The sequence below is a fragment of the Thalassophryne amazonica genome, chromosome 23, assembly GCF_902500255.1.
Source record: "Thalassophryne amazonica chromosome 23, fThaAma1.1, whole genome shotgun sequence".
In the NCBI taxonomy this organism is placed as follows: Eukaryota; Metazoa; Chordata; class Actinopteri; order Batrachoidiformes; family Batrachoididae; genus Thalassophryne; species Thalassophryne amazonica.
This window is the reverse complement of record NC_047125.1, coordinates 25048223-25070722: the sequence shown is the minus strand read 5'-3', so window position 1 is coordinate 25070722 and position 22500 is coordinate 25048223.

Here is a 22500-nt window from a genome sequence, read left to right as displayed (position 1 = left end):
GTCAGACACGTACATCACGGGTCGTTGTGCAAAGACAAGCGAACACTGCATCAGAAAGTCCGCACACGTCTCCACACAACCCCCGTACGGCTCTGGGGGACTTATGTATGCTTCAGGGGATGGTGGGGGGGTTCGTTGAATGACCAGTGGAATGTTAATATCCGGCACCGGGTCGGCAGGAGGAGGAGCCACAGCAGCGCTTTGATCGCGCGCTTCCACCTGTGCGGTGAGAGCCTCCATCCTGCGATTAAGGATGACGTTTTGCGCGGACATCAAATCCAGCCGAGCGGTAAAGGCGGTGAGGATTTGCTGTAACTCACCGAGCACGCCTCCTGCAGACGCCTGTGCACCCTGCTCTTCCATTGGCTGTCCAACAGATGGGTGACACCCCTCGGGATCCACGACGCTGGCCGAGATATCCTGTTGTGAAAGTGTAGTGACACGGACCCACAACAGGAGGCGCAAATGAACGGTCAATAGATGAGCCAAAAAGTAACAATTTAATGTTGTGAAGGTGCACAACGAATATACAGACAATCTCAGTATCTGATAACAGTCAATCCACAAAGGTGACGTGTGGGCAGGCTCGAGGATAGAAGACGTCTGTCCTGAGAAGAGCCGGAACCACACGATTTCCGCCGCCACCGAACCTGGTGAATACTGGAGCCGCCAAGTCCCGAATTCCCAGGTGATCACCGTCCCCGACTGTCGGATCTGGTACTGCTGGCGAAGAGCAAAGACAGTCAAGTGTGGGTGTGTGTACACCCCGTAACAACAACGGTGGGAATGCCACCTCCACCTCTAACACACACTCGTGCAGCGTCTGTGTAACCACTTATCTGACGTAGGACGAAACAGTCGCGACCCACGCCGGTCCTCTGGTTGACAGCTGCAACACAATAGCACTTGGAATCAATCAATATAGGCAGAGAAAGTTACCTCCATAGAAGTACGATATCTCGGCGATGAGGTGGAGATGACGTCTGGGTTTTATGGAGTGAGATGATGAAGAATGAGTGACAGCTGTCAGGAAATAATGAGTGACAGCTGTCACTCCCGGCTGTGTCCGTGGCGGCAGCGCCCTCTCGTGCCTGAAGCCCGCACTTCAGGCAGGGCTTCAGGCAGCCCACACAACAGAATGTTGCTTTTGTTTGCTCACTTTTGTTTCTGATTGTTGACTTTTGATCCTATTTGCTCACCTTTTTGTATGATTGCTGGTCTTTGATTCTAATTGTAATCTTTGATCTTTGATCCATACCTTTGATCCTGATTGCTCTACTTTGGTTCTGCTCTCCTTGAATGCTTTATTATCAGCTGCCTTTGATCCTGATTGAACTCCTTTGATTCTTACTGTCAAGCTTTGATCTTGAATGCCAACCTTTCATCCTTATTAGATATCTTTGATCATCTTTTGACTCTGATCATTAAGCTTTGATCTTAATGCTGACCCTTCATCATTGTCAGTTACATTTGTCCTATATTCAATTAATATTCTTTGATTCTGTTTACCAAGCTTTGATCTTGAATGGTAACCTTGGATCCTTATCAGATGCCTTTGATCTTTATTTATGAACTTTGATCATCCACTTTGATCTAACCATTTATGTTCAACACTCTACACGAATCTTTGAACTTTTCCAAAATGGTCATATAGACGTTACCATTTGTCTGTCTTGCTTTGATCCTGAATACAGGACAAAGGGAATCTGGATTAGTTGGCAAATCCTAACTTAATTTAATGATATTATGATATGTAAATTAATTCGGAATTATATCACAACTGAAATTGTCACGTTAACAGTGACATCAGATTGTGTATCGTGTAAATTGTGTGGGTTTTTTCAAATTCCAATGCTTCAAATTTATGATGTGTACAATCAGTTGCTAAAAACATCAAGCTAATTTGCCTGGGTCCTACTACAGGACCACTTGTGAATTTTTTTTGTACCTACCAAAAAGTCTCAGACTATAGTAAAATAGGTGAATACAGGAATTATGAATGAATCTGTTAGCGGGAGTGACATCAGGACATTGTCGTGGCGTGCTTGATAAATAAAATGCTAACTGCAATTTGCGTGAGTATATGTAGTAGCATGATACTGGTTGGCGTTAACTTAGGTTGATGCTAATGGTTATCATTCGGTTCAGTTAAAACATACTGTAGGTGTTAGCATGTGCTAACACTAGCAATTAGCCTGTGGTGGATATAACTGAAAAGCTAGCTTAAATAACCACTAATAACACTGATAATACAAAGCCAATCAACCACTAAACAATTTAGCTTCTTACTTTTTCTTTTTTCTTCTTTTTTTTTTTTTTTTTTTTTTTTTGCATTAAAAAATGGGGGAAATCAACCAGATTTATCCAAATATCCAACAAAAGCAAACACGGGGATGCAAAACTCATTCTGTGAAGTCGGCTTATAAAATTGTACATTAAAGAGTAACTTTCCAACACATAAAAGTGTAACTTGTGATCAGAGAGAGCTCGTGCACGTATGGCATTTGTCACCGCCGCCATTTTTCTTTTTCTCTTTCTCTCTCTTCGTGGCTGTTGTTAGAGGTTTACTTCAAACAAACGTGCGCATGGCGCCAAACAGAAGCCAGGGTTTTGCTCAAAGCCATCTGAAAAAGAATGAAAATATCTCACAGCAAACAGATGTCACACTTACCGAATATCATCAAATAACTGCCGGCACGTTATCGGCGTCTGATTTGAATCCCATACAGATTTCAAGCCTTTTAAATATCCATACAACTCGTCGTCGGCACTCGTTTGGCTTCCAGCGCTTTCATTTAATATTCTCAACATATAAAGCCCGCTGATTTGATAAGCTTTCACTCATGAGTAATTCATTTCATTGTTGGAGGACACTGCGAGGTTGTTGTTGTGGGCTTTTTTTCTCCTCTTTCTCGCCACTGCGTTAATTAAAACTAATTGAATTGAATTGATACAAAACCCTCCGAATCACAGTCCTGCTCATCCCTGAAATGAGACAAATCAAGTGTGCTGTGTAATCAGATACGGATAAAAATAAGTTGACTCTTTGTTTGTTTTTTGTTATTGTAGTAGTAGCAGTAGTAGTGGTGCTGGCGATCATACTATCATAGTATTGTTACATTGTTTAAAAACTATTAGCTTGGCATAAGCTGTAAATTTATTTGATGTAGGGGTGGTAGTGATTATTACTGTTTGATGAAACTACATATTTGTAGTTTGGATTCAAGTAAAATATTAGCATTAAATTATTCCCTTAAGAAGCCTGTCATCCATACATTAGAAGCCTCATTCCCATATTAACCACAAATATTTGCACAACATTTTGGATGGAACTATAGTTGAACGTGCATTACACAATTAATTTTACCACTACTGTGTTGCCCGTGGGGATCCATGGCGTCTAAATTGGGTAGTGTTTATAAAATTGGTAGCTGACATTTTTTAAGGGTGGTAATAAATTATGTAGTTTCTATAATGAGTTGGAATGGTGTGTGAGTCCAGAATGTTTTTAGAACCTTAAACCTCAACAGTTTATAGAGGAAGAACTCAGCCCTTTTATTTCCTGTTTATTACACATTTTTAATGTTAATTTACTGTCTTAATGTAATTAGAAATTGTTTAGGTTCTTGTTATCATATACTCTATTCTTCTTCTTATTATTATTATTATTATCATTATCATTATCATTATTATTATTATTATTATTTAATTTTGTTATTACTTCTGTTTTGTCATTTGATCTTGAAATGGACCACAATGAAAATAAGTGTTTTCACTTTCTTGTGTCATCCATGTATTTTTAACATATTTACAATTATAATATGTAGTTACATTGAACTTACTAAATAAAATCACACACGTACAAGACACTTCAATTTTAATACGCTGATGATTTACCACCCCCTGCTCGAATGGCATGTGAGTCCAGAATGAACTTATCAGTGTTTGTTGCTCAGTGTTGTTAGATAATATGGGTAGTTTCTCCAAAAATATTAGTGCTTTCAACATTCCATTTGTTCATCCTTGACCCAAAATACATAAGCATACCAAATATGGCAAATGTCAGCATTCCCCGGTTTGGCCATGATTATAGTTATACACATGAATGACGGCACGCATGCACGTACACAAATGTTACTTCACTTTTAATATATTGTGGCGAGCTGTGCAAAGAATGAAAACCGAACCAGAGCTTTTTGTCTTTTCTACATTCTGCTCCAAGCAGGTGCTTTTATTTTTACACACCAAAAAATGGAGACAGTGGTGGAAGACATCAAATGCAGTATGCTTCTCACTCATGGTAAGGGCAACATGCCACTTAACTAAACTAACTAAACCAATTGAACTACAAAAACACAATAAATTAATAACACTAACAACACTGTTAAACTAACATGAACCACAATAATATTTAAAATCCCAGTATCCCAATATGCATTGCAGCAAAATATCCATTGTTTATTGTTATCTAATATCCCTAATTTCTCCAAAAATATTTGTCCTATCAACTTTCTGTTTTTGCAGCATTCATCCTTAACCCAAAATACATAAGCATACCAAACGGCAAACGGCAGCTGTCCCCAACACAGAGGCCACTTGGCTATTATAATATAAATTTGGTCTATATACTCTCAAAAAATGCAAACCCACCTCTGTCATTGTTTTCAAACCAGTCAATAGCAAAGAATGACAAAATTGTGTGCTTATCTGATATAACTTCCCAATGCTATTCAATTAAATGAATACTTACTTTGGCATTTTTTCACATTACCCAAAAAAAGCCTGGTGTCTGTACGTTTGAAGCCTCTTCAAAAATCCAAACACATCTCAGTCATGGTTTGCAAAGTAAAACAAAATTGTTTGCTTATTCCATATACAGTAAATTAAAAATATTCAAACAAAAAAAATGATTTGGTTCTTTTGTCACACACACTTTAACTTGGCATTAAATATTATTATTTTCAATTTACTGTGGAGCTGGTAGTGATTGATAGTGTGAGAAATTGTAGTTTGACTTGAAGTAAATTATCTCTATATTATTACACTAAGGTGCCTGGTGTCTGTCTGACACCTCCTAATTGCACCGCCGATCTCCACACACTGGTTTAGGTGGCGCTGTAGTTGAAATGCTTTATGCATTTTAAAGGTTTTTGGGCTTAGAGAATGGGGGTCATCTTCCGACCTGGTCCTTTCTGTGTGGAGTTTGCATGTTCTCCCCATGTTTGTGTGGGTTCCTCTCACTTCCAAAGACATGGTGAATTGGTGACTCTTATCTGACCGTGAGTGTAAAATTGTGTCTGTATGTGTTGGCAGCTTTTCCAGGGTGTACTCCACCTCTCATCCAGTGGCCACTGGGATCGGCACTGTCTTGGTGGCTCCCATCACTCGTCTCCTTTTGCGCACATGAATCTACATGAAGAAACCTGTTTTTTATACCTATATTTTTTGTGTTGGGTTCAGAGTGATAAGGTATTTGAAAGCGTGAGGTGAAGGAAACAGTTCATGAAACCTCATCAGAATCTGCATGGATGTCTTGGTAGCTCCCCTCACTCGTCTCCTTTTGTGCACATGAATCTAAATAAAGAAACCTGTTTTTTATACCTATATTTTTTGTGTTGCGTTCAGGGTGATAAGGTATTTGAAAGTGTGAGGTGAAGGAAACAGTCCATGAAACCCCATCAGAATCTGCATGGATGTCGTGGTGGCTCTCCTCACTTGTATAGTTTGTGGACATATTCACAAAGCTTGACTTCTTTTTTCTTCTTCTTTATTTGATGTCTATACGCTTCATGTTGTTGCATTCAGAATTAGATTGGAGTTGAAGGCAAGCGGTGCTGGGATTTAACAAGGCCAGACTCTTGTGGATTGTTTCGAAGTGGCAGACTTGACAAAAATGAGCGAAAACAGAGAAGGAGAACTGTGTGCGATAAGCACGTCAGTGTGTGCCGCTCCCTAAAGGCCCGGTGATGATTAGACAATCAGCCACCATGGCTCGAACATATTTAGTCTGCCGAGCCCTTTGGAAAGGCGGTTGCGTAATGCCACGTCAGCATGTGGAGCGACGCCTGAGAGATGTAAAGGAAGTGGAACAAAGACACAAAGCAAGGACAGAAAACAACCCTGTCAGCCTGAGTGCTGCACAGAGATGCATATTCTTTATATTCACTCACACAAGGGATTGAGTGGAACACGGGTCTGGATCTAAGCGCTATGTTTACGTTCCTTAACTAGTGATCTACAGTCCCCGTGTGACGTCCGATTCATGATATATGCAACAGAAAAATCATCAGGGGGTGCTTGTTTTTACTCGAGGGCTCTCCAGTGATTGTCGTCACAGCAGTGAGCACACGGCGCGGTGGCACGTTTGTGTTTGAGGTGTCGAGAGGCAAGAAGCGCCGCTATCACCGCCATCGCGACGGCTGATAGGAGACACACTTTACACACACTGCGAGGGTAAGCAATTATTCTCTCACGCGCGTGCGCGTGCCCTCTCTCTCTCTCTCTCTGTCTTTTATCCCTCCGAGATTGAGCGCGGCAGCCGATGGTGAACAATGCAGGCTTTTGTGTTCCGCTATCAAAAAGTAAGACCCTTCGGCTGCTCCCTTGTTGTTCACTTACAAGTTTTACGCCGGTTTCCCTTCCTGACACAACTCCACACTGTGGAGAAATGTGGCGGGAAAGGGGTTTGAATCGGGAGCCTTCCGCGCTGAAACCAAGTGCACTAACCACTTTTCCACCACAACTTTTGTGTTGTTGCATTCCTTCACAGTACCAAGTCATAACCGCCTTTAGTAACCGTCAGAGGTGGAACAAAGTCACCATCAAGTCACTCTCAAGTCATGAATCAGCAAGTCCCAAGTCACGTCTCAAGTCATAATGACCACCAACTGTTTGCAAGCTGACTTGAGACTTGACTTGGGACTTGCAGGTTGATGACTTGAGAATGACTTGACAGTGACTTTGTCCCAACTCTGGTAACCATTCATTGAACATAGTCATTCCAAGAGTACTCAAGAATCCTCTGGAGACACCAAATACCAAAGGCATCCACAGCCATCACCTTAGGTCAAAGTTGATGCCAGTTCCATAAGACTGGAAGCTCCAGGAACCAAACGACGTGGACCATCCTTCTCTTGAAATGACATTGACAATGCTGATGACCTCTTGACTTCAGATCTTCTAAGTGTCTGTCAGTCTTAAAGGTTGAGGTCTCAAAGTCATAAAGTGAATACCTCAACATCTTCAACATTTTCACCAACAGACAGACTTCTGATTACCGAATCCAGGAAGTCTTTGAAAGCCTGGCTCTTTGGCTACATCCCAATATGCACACTAGCATACTATATAGTTGGCGAAAAGCATTACACACAATCCGTAGGGTGTCCAAATACTCGGTGTGTATTTTGTCATGAGCGAATGGTTTCAAGATAATCTACTGTCTCCATAGTAGGGAGACTTGTGGACTCTCTCCCACTTCACACCACAGAAACTGGAGATAAGGATGGGCCCAATGGACCTCATAGCCTCAAAGGACTTACAGAAAATATTGGAGCACTGACTTTATAGATGGTCTGTTAGTAGCAAGTCAGATTATCTCAGATATTTGCATTAAAATGCTCAGAAAGGAGCTAACAGCCTGCTAGCATCTGGCTGTCTAGCCTCTCACTGTCACTCAAATCAACCATGCCCAAATTGTGCATTACCTTTGTAGTTTTGGAAATTTCTTCTATAAAGTTGGATGTTACTTTGGGCGTCTGTGGGTATTGAGTTGCTTTTGAAGCCCCAAATGGCCCTTCGAGGAAGTGACAAATACAGCACCGGAGGTTGCCGCTTAATTCTGATAGATGTGGACTTGCAAGTGTGCGCCATTGCAAAGAAGTAACTTGAATAGTCGGTTTTCCTCCTGACTGCAAGCTGTCCTTTCAATCGTTCACCACCCTTTTTTTTCTTTGTCTCTCCAGGCCATCTCTCACTTAATCTCCCATTCTTTCTCTCCACCTTCAATTCCGTTTAATTTGCTCAACTGGCATGGCAAGTACGCATTTATGTCAGCCGAGCATCCGCAGGGGTAAGTGATGGCGTAATAACCATAGGGAAACAATGCGCTCAAACAGGAGGGGAGTACGTATCGCTATTGAACCATTAAATAAGGGAATGCTCAATGCCCCGTGTGACTTTCGAGGAAGGCGATGACTCTCCTTTCCTCTAAACAACTCGACTGTCTCCAGTGGGACGGGCTGGATCAAAGTTGAGGATGATAAAGTAACTTCCTGTTTGTGGGTGTTTGCCGTTGCAGCGGATGAAAACCCATCCTTGATGGAGGATGTGAGGTGACTTTATGTTTTGTGTGTTCAGCACGGATGACTGCTGCCAAAGTGTTGGAAGTGGCTACGGTTTGATGTGCTGGATGAAGCGCGCGTGCACATCCAACAGCTTAACACATGCAAAGGCTTTCCTGTGGCTGTACTCCAATGATCATGTACTAGGTAATAGTATGCACCACCATGAAGGCAGCAAACAGCAACGACACTCTGACACTTAACCCCAGTGACGCTGACCTTCCCCCAAATGTTTGACCTCTGGCTGACCTTGCCAGGGCAGTTCTGGAATCCACCGAAGTGTGTGCCATGTGTGGCACAAATTAGCACAGGAAAAACTGCAGGGGTTTTTTTTGTCTTTGACTACAGTGACCTTTACCCTAATTATTGGCGTCCTGCAACACCTCATCTTCTAACTTGAGGATCTCCTCCATATCCCAACAGGTGCACACAGCACCCCCCACCCCCCACCTGACCCACATCCCACCCAATCCACAAAGGCACCTGGACACTGCTTGCTTGATCTAAGTCCAATACAGGCCTTGAGATCCAACTATGCTGTTGCTTATCCCGAGACACGAAAATTTAAGGTGGTTGAGAGTCTACGATGCCCCATGGACAGGGTACAAGTTTGCCGCAGGCTACTTTCCAAACCACGCTGCCCTTCTGGGATGGCTGCCATACATTTTTGTGTAGGTCATGACAGGTAGCACAGTGGATAAGTAGCTGGGCTACCAATATGTCCACCCAGGACAGATTCCCACTCACGGAACCTGCCCATGCCCATGGACAAGACACTTCATCTGCACTGTCTCAGTCCGCCGAGCCATAAATGGGTACTGGGGAAGTAACCCGAGTCACACTGGCGCCCCATCAAGAGAGGGTCGTAGATGCTTCATGCCATGAATTCCAGTGATAAATACCAACGCCAGTGAGCCCTGGACCTGAAATAGGACTTTCTACTTTATGGTATACCAAAGCTGAATTTCGATTGTGGATACTGATTTAGTGAGCGTTGACTGTGGGCTCACGGACTGCTGCGGTAGTGTCTGGTGTTCACTTGCCATCCAGCAAGAACATATACAGCAAAATCACCAGTGTTAAATTAACACTGACAGTGTCTATATGGGTCCACACTGGGTCAGTGAGGAATGTATAGACATTGGCAGTGTTGATTTAACACTGTGTTAATTTAGCACTGAAAGTATCTATAGAGATCCACACTGGGACAGTGAGGAATATATTGACATTGGCAGTGTTAATTTAACACTGTCTGTGTTAATTTAACACTGAAAGTGTCTATAGAGATCCACACTGGGTCAGTGAGGAATATATTGACATTGGCAGTGTTAATTTAACACTGGCAGTGTCTATATGAGTCCACACTGGGTCAGTGAGGAATATATAGACATTGGCAGTGTTAATTTAACACTGAAAGTGTCTAAATGGGTCCGCACTGGGTCAGTGAGGAATACATAGACATCGGCAGTGTTAATTTAACACTGTCAGTGTCAATTTTACACTGGTGATTTTGCTGCGTATGGGGTTCCAAGCCCACCCTGCTCATTCTCCTTGTATATGTGGCATGTTATTGGAAAAGGAAGTGCAACCGGTGGCCAAATCCACTTAACGCATCCAAATCGGACCTGCTGTGCAAACAAGAGCAGCAAAGAGAAATAAGCTTAGGTAGTTTCCAGCGTGCACTAAATACCATTTTGTGTGCACCACATGCTGTCTCGTGTGCAGTAATTGGCATTGGCTGCATCCTGGAAGCTTGGCAAAGAAATAATTTATGTATATCCCTTTAGATGTTCCAAAATTACTTGGAACGTTGAGCAATTTTCCTCTAATTAGATTATATCTCTTCAAGATAGTATGTGGTTTGAACCACGACTAACTAATGTGCCCCAGATAGAATCGGGTGGGATCTAGATCTGCACCCACCATTGTGAAATTGTTGATATCTGATTACTAGCGTGTATGAACAATAGCTAGTATCTGGTGTGCACGACAAATTTAAGAGAAATAACATTCTTGCAAGTCCCTTTAGAGGCATCATGTTGTCTTGGATACTTTGGCAGTTTTCTTCAAATTACTGGAGATAATTACACTTGATGGTATTTAGTAAAACACAATATTACCTTGTGCACATCATGTACTATCTTGTGTGCACCAGATATTGTTCTAACTATATGGTACACTGGGTAATATCTGTTTTGCATGATCACACGATTATGAGCTCAGATGTCTTGAGCTGAAAAGTGAAATTCATTTTCTTTTTATTTAAACTAGGTCTTTTTGCCCTTATTGGTTCACACTGTGTGTTTCATGCTGATAAATTTCCCGTCTGTGGAAACGGGCAAACATGGTCAATGCTAACAACCCCTGTATCACCTTTGAAGGCCAAGACATGTTCATCATGTACCCCATGTAAGATGTACCCCGAGCCTAATAAAGATGGGCCACATAGGCCAACTTTTTCTGGGTCAACATAAACATAAACCCAATATCACCTGAACAGGCCACGAGATATTATGTTGATGTTGATGCATCCTGGGATGGATCCCAAGTCAGTTGAAGATGGGTCACATTGCCCTACCTTTCTGGGGAAATAGGTCAACTTGGTCATTAATGATAGAAATTAATGATATAAACGCAATATCACCAGCTATGCCTATTGTGGATAGTTCACTTGACCTACTTTTACTGGGAAAATGCTTGTACTTTATATCCACTGAGGGGTTCTAAGGGCTAAGGCACATTAAGGTATTTCCTGGTTTTCACTGCAAGTCTTGCACGTTGAAGGATGATTGTTTTTATGTCATGTTTCCACGTTGCACATCTTGTGAGTCAGATTCAAGCCGTTTTCTTTCCTGCTTTCCAGTATAATGGACAACATTTGTATAGCGCTTTTCCATCTGCATCAGACGCTCAAAGCGCTTTCACCACGGTGCTGCCATACAAGCCACCCACTACACACTGGGAGCAACTAGGGGATTAAGGACCTTAGTGATTTTCCAGTCGGGCTGGGATTTGAACTGAGGATCCTCTGGTCTCAAGCACAACACTTTAACCACTAGACCATCACCTCCGCCGTAATTGCCAGCTAAGTATGAGGGAGTATTTCTGAAAAGTGTAGGAGGGAAAACAAGTAGAGTTTTATTGCCTGTAGTTTTGAAGCATCGTGGCAAACAGAGAGGCATTTCAAGAAGGACATACGGGCCGCGGCAACACAGTGAAGTTTTTATTGGTCAATCTGTGTAGAAATGGTGGCGGCCATCTGGTTAAGTGCACTTGTTTCCTGTGCGGAAGGTTCCCAGTTCAAATCCCACCTCTGCCCATCCTCCATGTAATATAGAGTTGCATCAGGAAGGGCGCCCAGCGCAAAACGTGCGCCAAATCAACATGCAGATCCACCACGGCAACCCCGAGTGCAAACAAGGGAGCAGCCGAAGGGTCTTACTTACTTTGTCTGGAAATGCAGAAAGTTAGAAAGCCAAAACATAACAAACGAGACAAGAAAACTGGCAAACTTCCCCACAGCTGTCCAAATGTATTTACTGTTAAACTCCAAAACAATGTTTAATTCAGTTTCATCTCTCGTTCTCCATGTTGGTGGGGCAGAAATATATATATTTATATACATCCCGCGCACCACATACCTGTGTGCTCATCTCCAAGCTTCAAAGATATTTCTTGGACACAGCCGAGAAGTCTGAGCAACAGCACTCCTTCAGAAAACATTTATTTACCTTTTTGGAATTACCATATGCCATTTTATTTTGCGCTGGGCCAAAGTACGCCGGATTGTCAGAAACAACCCTCAGTTATTTTCCTCGCCGGAGTGTTTTCTGAAATTTTCTTCCCCCTGTCTGCTAACTCCTTTAAGAAAGAACACAAAAATGCTGTGGGTAACAGCTGAAGGTAGAAAATCCCCTCTGAGAGTAATCTGTCTCTCCTTTAAACTGGAGCGGACATAAAATATATATGTAGATCGTTTGCACGGAGGAGGATCGCCAGAACTGAAGTCTGGTTTTATTGCCTTTTGGGGAAGGTAGTGGGGGTGGGCAGGTGTGGAACCCCAAAGCTTGGTTTTTATTTTTAGTGGAGAAAAATTGCTCATTGGTTGACTCGTATCAGTCGGTGCCAAAGGTCAGGACCTGACCCTTGATCCTGATTCACGTGAGCCTGATTCCAGGATCACAACAACACAAATGCAATTCCCAACTGAAACCCATCAATTTGATGTATTGCAGCAGAAAGGGGCAGTTGAAATGTGAAATTCAGATTTAAAAATTTAATCATGTTTGGCATAATTTCACCTTTTTTGTTTTTTTTCATCCTACAGTGGTTTTTGATTATTGATGAGTATTTAATTGAGAAAATGGCACATTGATACAAAACCTTTTTGAAATTATTTGCTTCAAAATGATATATATGTTTTTTTTGTTTCCATAAATTTGTTTCTCATCGATTGTTGTTGTGTTCTGTATTGTCAACCTTTTTGGTAAGCAGACGGTCACCTCTCTGAGTCTGGTCTGCTTGAGGTTTCTTCTTCAATATTATCAAAATAAACTAAAGAAATTGAAATTGAAATAACTATACTGATAACATCACGTGAATTATGTGCAGATTTTCACTCCCACGAACGAGACGGCCTTCGCGGTTGAGTATTAGCAAAAAAGCAAAGCAAACATGTACACACTCGATCTTGGACCCTCGTCTATGTGGGAAGATAACCTTTTTTTGATAGATTTTCTGGAACAGGTTTGCAGAAGTACTTATGCTAATTAGAAGTGATAATGAAAGCAGCAAAGCGCCAACACTTTACACCCTTGCGTTACACTCTGTTTTTTTTTTTTTTTAAACACCCCCATGTTCCTACTTTTGCAACTGCCTTTCCAGTTGTCATTTCCATGGGAAATGCCTCTCTGGTGATTGCTGACAGCATTACAAAAGTAGCGGTTTTACAGATTTTACAGTGAATTTTTATAACTTTTGTATTTTCTCACTTTTTTTTTTAATAGCCTTGTTCTTTTTGGCTTGATGTCCTGAAGTTGTAATATCTCGCTTTGTACAAGAGGCGGTTTTAGCCAATCACTGAAGAGCGTCAGGGTCCAACACATTCATGTGATCCAGTCGGACTCGATTTATGTGGAATGACATGATCCCACACCAGTTCCCCCACCCTTTAGCCTTCATCAAAGAACTTTGGGCAACCATCATGGAAGTGACGGGTTCAGATTTGTTGCAGGGATGGTACATGCTAGTGGGGGTAATAGCTAAAGCTGAAAGCTCGGTGGGATAGGAGTTAGACTGCTGATATCAAAGTTCAATTCCTGCTCCCACAACCTGTCAGTACCCTTGAACAAAACCCCTCATTGGCACCATCCTAGTCTGCCCCCCAGCTGTGAATAGGTACTGGCCTTGACTGGAAATTAATCTAGAAAAATGGGCATCTCATCCAGGCGAAATCACTGATTCCCATCTCCACACACAAGAACACATTGTTTGCACCTGTGGCGGGTCTAGCTCGTCCTCACAAAACTCATCTTCAAATTATTCTGGTGTTCTCCACATGAACGCCACTACAATCCAAACACGCCACCGCCTGTAGTCCACCAAAAAGTAAAACCAGACAGAGAAGAACCTACAAAATTAGTGAGGAACTTGCCGAAAGAGTGAGCTCATCCCAAACCCCAGTTTGGGTGAAAGAGAACTAGTGAACTAGTTTGACTGAGTAAGAATAAGAGAATTGGAGTCGTCATCTAGGGAGTGTCACTTTCGACAGCTATTTGCTTTAAATAACCTTGTGTCTATCGCCGCCTTTGCCTTGTAAGTGAACCTGTTATATTGTGATAAAATATGAAATTATCTGCATGGATCTAATGTTCCTTTTAACAAATCTTGCAGAAACAGCCACTTGTGTCACAGCCACTGTAAGAGTGGGTGGTGCCTAGGTGATTCTGCTGGAAGAGCTCTCAGATTTATCGTCGAGATGAGACAAACGGGACCCATTACCTGCACGAAAGCACACTCCACTCCCCGACGTTCAACCCTTGCGTCAATTGGCAATGCTATTGTGCCAAACATTAGCCTTAAGTACGTGAACGTTTGTGCAGCGTTATGGGAAGGCGCCCTCCATCATGCCACACTCTGTTCTCCTTCTTTATGAAAATGCTGATAACTGGCAGTAACCGTGTAGAGGATTTCACGGGTGCAGCATGTTCCTGGCTCATCTAGAGGATGATGGAGGATTGGTGGATTTGCCCCCGAGGGCCACTAAAGTCCCTCAGGGCACCTGTTCAAAGGTGCAAAAGCAAGAACCTCTCTTTGGGACTGCTGTCCCCGAGAGGCGAGGCACCTTTTCAGCAGATTAGCAGGAGGAGCTTTAGCCCTTAGAAGGCTAGAGTATCTATGAGCTTCTAAGAGGGTATAGGCTGTCAGGCAATCATGCAAAGTGTTAAGTATAGGCAATGATAGTTGCATCATCCGAGGAAACTGGCCAGAGTAAAGCACGCAGACACCGTATTTTACCACGGTAAAATACACGCACACTAATCACACTCATTCCTTGTTTTATCCCCTGGGCAACTGAGTGAGGTACCGATGGTGAGTCTAGGACAGTCTTTCCAACTGGCAACGGAGATCTTTTCCCTGCTTCCTCCAAATAAACAACCCTGTTATTGAAAACAACAAATATATTTTTTTTGGCAAAGTAATTCCCTCCACAGGCGTGCTAGCCTTATTGCCTTGGACGTCGTCTGTTGGCAGCGTGACTTGTTGGGAGCGGTAAAAAAAGAAAACCCGCCCGATGTAAGATCTGGACCACAGCCATGTTTATCACCTTTTCTTTTAATTTCCTTCCTCGGAGCGCCTGCGCGCAAGCAGAGCCAGAGTGTGTTATTGGCGTGATTATTCTGTGGCACTCTGTAGCAGAGAGCGGTGGCAGAATGAACTCCCACAGTTGCAGCTATCTCTGGCCGAACTGAGTAGCAGCGGCCCCTACGGATGGACTGATAGCGGCGGCTGTATATGAGAATCACACTGGCCTCTGGCAGCTGGCCTCGTAACCAAATGAGCTGGAAGGGACACAAACTCCAGACCGGAGTTGAGGTTGGAAAGCTGCTTATCGTGCAGTCGCGTCCCAGGCCTCGGGGTAGAGGACTTGGGTCAGGGTCAGTGTTTCCATGGTGATTGGATATAGGCTCTTTGTTTGGAGGCAGCGTTGGTCCACACTTTGTCTCAAACGTGAGGATTGGACAGAGGTGTCATACTGGTGTTGACCCGCCGTGGGTCTAATGAGTAACATAGACAGTTCTATTAGGTACAAGATATTGTTTGGTATTAACAACATATTTGAGCTATGATACTTCCGGCAAATACGATGTTGTGTAGCAGCATGTAAACACACATATATAATCGTTGACTCTACCAGATCTCTTGCACACATGGATGATGACTAAATTCTAATCACATGACCCTCACTGGAAAACTAAAAGGGAACTGTGACAGCTGCAACAAGTGGACTCATTATATCTAGAGATTATACATAACTTTGGGGTTATTTGGACACCAATTGATTATGGTGACCTTGGTGTCAATTTCAAGGTCACAGCAATATATTGACGATATTGTCATTGCCAGCCTTGTTCTCGCAATATCTCAAGAATGTGTTGACCAGTTTCATTAATATTTAGCATTAGGGTGCACTTGGATAATCTCCGACACTTTGTATGACTAGTTTGTGGGGACCGGGTGGGGATATGTCACCTGCTGATGACTCTTATATAGGTAAATTATTGTAAATCTTGTGATTTGTGAAAGTGTTTTATTTTGCCAAGCAGTAGTAGCAGATGATGCTAGGTGCTGCTGGCTCGCGAGCGGAATCCACTTAGTAAAAATGTCCTATTAAGAGGGACCGACGGTTTAAGGGGAGGCGGCAGCATGCATGAGCGGGTGTGAGAAGGCTGCAGAGTGTCATCGCTCCCGTGGTCTCACACCGGTCTGGTTATAGATCTTACCGAGGCAGCTACTGTTTAGCCTCAGTGCTAATGGCCTCATGCACTAAGCCCTGGGAAATTAGGCGAGTACCGGAGCATGCCACGAGATGCCCAGTGAACCTTGGTTGCAGGAAAAGCAGTCACACCGTAGGTAAGAGGAATCGGTGTCCTGTAGGGACCTGACGGCCAAGCTGGAGAGCAGTGAACTCTCTCTAACCTCAGTCGCTGGCTGTGGTCTAATTGCACTGATGCAGTGACTGAGATCGGGTGGGACCCGGCGGGAGGTGACGAGTGACCCGGGGTGCAGTATTCCAGCTGGCAAGGGGTTCTGGTTGGAATCTGAAAAAATAAAAACAAAATAGGTTAAAATGATGCTTCCAACTCAGTGTATTCACTTAGACTTAAACTAAGTGACTTTTATTTTCAGTTACCAATTCACATGGCTTTATATTTATTATATTTCTATTTATTTATATTCATATCAAGTTATTCAGATGTATGTTAGGTTTGGCTAGAGGATGAGTTAATTTTAGATTTAGGCTTTGTTTAGATTTAGCTCAAATTATATTTATGTAATATTAGATTCACTTAACTTTATCGTCAGTGTAAATTCTGTTAGCTTTACAGTCGCCGTAGATTCAGTTAGCTTGGACCTCGCCATAGATTCGGTTAGCTTTACAGTCGCCGTAGATTCATTTAGCTTTACAGTCGCTGTACATTCGGTTAGCTTTACAGTCGCCGTAGATTCATTTAGCTTTACAGTCGCTGTACATTCGGTTAGCTTTACAGTCCCTGTAGATTCAGTTAGCTTTCTTGTTGTCATAGATTTGGTTAGCTTTACAGTTGACGTAGATTCGGTTAGCTTTGTACTAACCGTAGATTCGGTTAGCTTTGTAGTCACCGTAGATTCGGTGGAGATTAGACGGATACTGTTTGGCTATTAACCTTAATCGACTAAGGAAGCTTAGTAGTCTAAAAGATTAGACTGCTTTATGAAACTGAGCCTAGCTTTGAAATCTTTTTTAGATTTAGTTCATTTTAGATGCTGCTGGTTTTAGATTCACTTGACGTCACATTTACAAAGCTACATACAGTATATTCGGTTAGCTTTAGATTGTTTCTTTTACTCAGCTGTTCAGTTACATTCATATTGTGTTACAACCCCAATTCCAATAAAGTTGGGATGTTGTGTAAAATGTAAATAAAAACAGAATACAGTGATTTGCAAATCCTCTTCAACCTATATTCAATTGAATACACCACAAAGACAAGATATTTAATGTTCAAACTGATAAACTTTATTGTTTTTGTGCAAATATTTGCTCATTTTGAAATGGATGCCTGCAACACATTTCAAAAAAGCTGGGACAGTGGTATGTTTACCACTGTGTTACATCACCTTTCCTTCTAACAACACTCAATAAGCGTTTCGGAACTGAGGACACTTTTTTAGAGAGAAGACTCACATGGCACAGAAGTTGGTGTCATATGAAGACTATTTTTTCCATCTTGTAAAGCGTTGAATAAACAGCTGCCTCCCTTTCTCTCCTTGCAAATTCTGGGGAGCATTAGAATGGCTAAAACTCTTCAGCTTCTGGGGTGCTTCTGGGGAGAAGAATCAAACAGAGTTTCCCTTCTATTATTATGTTTATTCTTTTTTTTTTTAAATTAGGGTTAGGTTACCAAAAATTTTTCGGCGCACGCTATGCGCACACAATCTCACTCCGGCCAAGGTCCCAGAGTTGGCAACCGTGCTCGTTAGCTTAACTTTCAAATAACATTGGATTCAGTTACGTTTATGCCATAAACGTTAAGTTATCTTAATATTCCCTTAGTTTTAGTGTTGTTGAGTTTTCAGGTTGCGTTGTACTTTTAGCTTAATAATCGACAGGATGTTGATTGCTAGCTTTTCAGTTCAGTTGATAATCTGCTACAGGAAGCACAATGAATTTTTAAACCAGAAACCAATGTTATTATTTATAAACCAGAAGCTGTACAATACGTTGAACTGCCCTGGTGGCGTCTCCTTTGAGATGTATTTTTCACAGGTCGACCACACTGCCTAACTCTGTATCGCTCTTGTACTTGATGACACGAGTGACCTGACACATGAGGGTGGGCGGAAAAAAAGCAGAAAATGAAGCTGTATATTGTGACTTTCTTGAATGCAGTTTGGCCGCAGTGGGTTGTAATCTATCGTCTGAGAATATCATTCCAGAAGGAAATATTGTCAGTAAAATATAAGAATTTAACTCAGCCAAACAACAACAACAAAAAAAAAACTATGAAATTTTGGTGTAGTTCTGGCTTAGAGACTTGAACTTAAATTTGATCTTTCACATCTTAAAATGACATCAACAGATGTCAATGAAATTTGGTGGACTGGTTGGGCTTGGGTCAAGGAAGAGTTGATAAAATTTTTGTTTGGATTTTGCTTTAGACTTTTTGGGCTTTGACCATTAGCATTATCAAAGGAATCAGGATTAAGGGGTAGTAGATCTTAGGTCAAGAAAAAGGTGATTAAATGTTGATCTTGATCATGATTGACGGTTTCTATACCAAAAGGTGGTAGACCTTGGAAAAAAAGTTGATGAAGTAATGCTTTTGATCTTGCTTTTGACCTTTATTTTGATCAAAGGAATTGGGATCAAAGGTCTATTCTGAGCTTTGATTCTGACTGGTAAGTGTAATATGAGTTGAGATACCAAGATGTAAACATGGGTTCGATTCGCCGTCATCATATATTTTTTTCCAGTGACACATATGTTCAGCTACTGAAGTATATATTATATACTTTGTGTGTATAGGCTGCAGTACATATAATCATTGGCCAAAGGTTGTCATTAGAATTAAAATGTACCTGTCAGGAAATGTATGTAATTTTGGACACATTCCATTTGTACTTTTAGATTAGTTTTACTCAAGGCCATCAAATACGACCATCGGGAATTGCAAAAAGCTTTTCGTCCGTCTGTCTGTCTGTGCTCAGCATAAGTCCAGTTCTATTAATGCCAGATTCTTGAAATTCACAGGGAACATCGTGGGACACAGACCTTGGATAAGTTCAAAGATGGCTAAGCTTGATGTATTTTAAGAGTTTAAAAAGTCACATTCTGTTCAGTCTGATCCATTTTGTTTTTGAGTGAGGTGGGTGGACAGGCAATCAGAGTAGAGCTGCACCGTGACATCAGTCGCTGGTTTCTTCAAAATCGCTCCATTTTGTTTGTTATATACATATTTCTTATGTATTATGTAAAAGCTATTGAGAAATAAACACTTCTAAAACTGAAAATGCTGTTTTTGGAACCTAATAACACCTATGAACTATTTACAAGACATTTCACAGAGGTTAGCATGGTGACGTCACTTCCTGGTGCAGCTACTTGCTAACAGCTTCAATTTGGATATATTATGTAAAGCTGGCAATAAATAAACACTTCTAAAACTGAAAACGCTGTTTTGGGAACCTAATAACACCTATGAACTTGTTTTTAAGACATTTCACAGAGGTTAGCATGGTGATGTCACTTTCTGGTGTAGCTACTTGATGACAGCTTTAATTCTGATATATTATGTAAAAGCTAGCGATAAATAAACACTTCTAAAACTGAAAATGCTGTTTTCTAACCTGATAACACCTCTGCTGTTTGGGTACATTAGCTTGCACGCTAACCTTTGCAAACTCAAAATTTTCTATGGAGTTAAATTTGTCATTACAAACTGCAAATGCACAGAGGGTGATCTACAAATATTCCTTGATTTGCGCAGCAAGAACAAATGATTTGATTGGAAAATGTACAAACTGTACACAAGACAATAAATAGGATCTTAATAATTAAACAGCTGGAAATGATAAAGAACACAATGCTCATACAGCCGAGGGTATTTTAGTATTACTTATGTGTGGAAAATATAAGCCTGTAATTAATACTCATGTTAGACATTGAATTTTTATTTTTTCATTGTTTGAAATTTAACTTGCTAAGATTGTGCGATGCACCTTTTCTTGTGTGTTTGTGCAATTAGGCAGCACATTATTAGTAACTCTGTGAAACAAATCTTGATTGACAGGGCAGCTTGGCTTTCTGATGCAAATAGAATGGCACAGAGGGTTAACCACAGCGAAATGGCTGAGTAAGGCCATCAGTCAGACTTGTACTGAATGTTCCCAGTAGACCAGCACTGAGCAAGACATCCATGAGCGAATGATCCAGGGAAGCTTGAGCTCGGTCACCCGAGGAAAGCCTCAGAGACTGCATCCACTCAGCCAGAAAGAGCCGGGGAGGTGACCGGGGGCGCAGACAAATAAGTAGCACTGCAGCTTACACTGGCCACCAGGGTTAGAGATCACATCCACAGACGGGGAGGTGAGGGATTGTTTGCAGTTTGGAGACGGAGCTGATGGAAATGAAGAACGATGGCAGCGGGGGGGAAGGGGCGCTCGTGTCTCTCTGATGCACAGGATTGACAGTAAACGCCCAAGCGCAAAATCTAAAGCAGCGCTAACCCTATCTCTACATTGCAAAGGAGCAGCTAGGAATCAAAACACTTCTTTTCATCCAACGTCAGAACCGGTTCAAGATTTTGGACGGTCTCTAGTGTCCAAAGCTGACCAGTTTTCAATTCTCGCGCCGTGCTTGGAACTCGCTGTCTGTGTCCGTGGAGGTTAAAGTCTGGGCCTTGAAGTTTCAAGTATTATCCTTTGCCTTGAGGGCTAAAAGCCTTGACCTTGACAATAACACTGACATTTTTTTTCCTTTTTTTTTTTTTGGATTTTGTATCAAAGTGAGCCAATTGCAAGAGCAAAACAATCATGATCAAAGTCTAGTATGAAGACTCAAAGTCAGAACTTTTAATCAATGCGCAGATTTCATAGCAGTTAATAAAATCAGGTTACAGTAAAAACATTTTTGGTGAAAATGAAAGTAACTGACAAACAAGGTCAACTTCAGTTCCTCCTGCTCCTAATTTGCACACACCCCCCCCCCCCCCCCCCCCCCCCGCCAACAAGATAAGACGTGTATGGTATGTTACATCACCTTATTCGTCCCACCGCTGCACCTGTCTGGGATTTGGACTCTGGGCGTTATAGCCAGAACAGGATTACAGCGTCTTGTATGGAAACCCCACAACAGGAGAACAAAGGTCCAAGTCTTGAAAGTCCAGGGCTTCCTGTGGTACTGTAAAGGTGTCACACCTGGAGGCTGACCAGTGACCCAAGTCAACAACTGAACATCTCCTCAGAGGATCCTTGGATATTTTGCGTAAAACAAATTGTTGCTTCTGAGGAGTATTGCTTGTATTTTGAAGGAACGCGAGCTACGACATTTTGGCCACATGGTGTCTTTGTTTGTTTGTTTGTTTGTTTTTCTGGACACTGCAATCAGTGATTAGAAATCCGTGTCTACCTTCTAATGAAATTACAGCTGGAATTTCTTGGCTTCTTGTTGTTGCATTGATTGTTCTGGTCTCAAACGGTGCCTTTGAACAAGATAAAAGCCCTTGGGCGATGATGTTTTATTTATTATTCCAATTTGAGCTTTGCTGATTGAATTAACTATATAGCATTTGGCATAGCGGCATTAAAGGCTTCCCTAACAAGGATTTGATAATCCATTATGTCTTTTACTGCCCCTTCTCATAAAACAGACACATTCGCTTCAGATCGCAACGGGGGCTTATTTAAAGGAGATGGAAAACGAGATGGGCTCGTTTGCAGTATTTTGGGCAATATGATTAATCAGCTCGATATATTGAGCTGGGATTTCCAGCAACAACAAAGCAAACAGCAATCATATGAATAATCAGATGCATTTCATCCTCCAGCTTTGAGTGGCCCAGAATTATTTTATGATTACTTCTTCCAAGGACGTTATGCTTTTATCCATATCTACTTTTTTATTTGTTTGTTTACCAAAACTAGTATGAAGCCAATTTTATGGAAACATGATGGAGTGATGGTCCAAGGAAGGTTCCATCAACTTTAAAAAGCAGCAGGTCAAAAAAACGGCAATCGTGATCAAAGATGGGTTATGGGGACCAAGAGGCATAATCAAAAAGGAATGGGTCACATGTTGATAAATGTAATCAAAGGGCACATTTGGGTTCAAAGAGAAGTGATCAGGATAAAAGGTTTAGCAGTCATAACAAAAAATAGGATCAAAGATGAGTATTGGTGG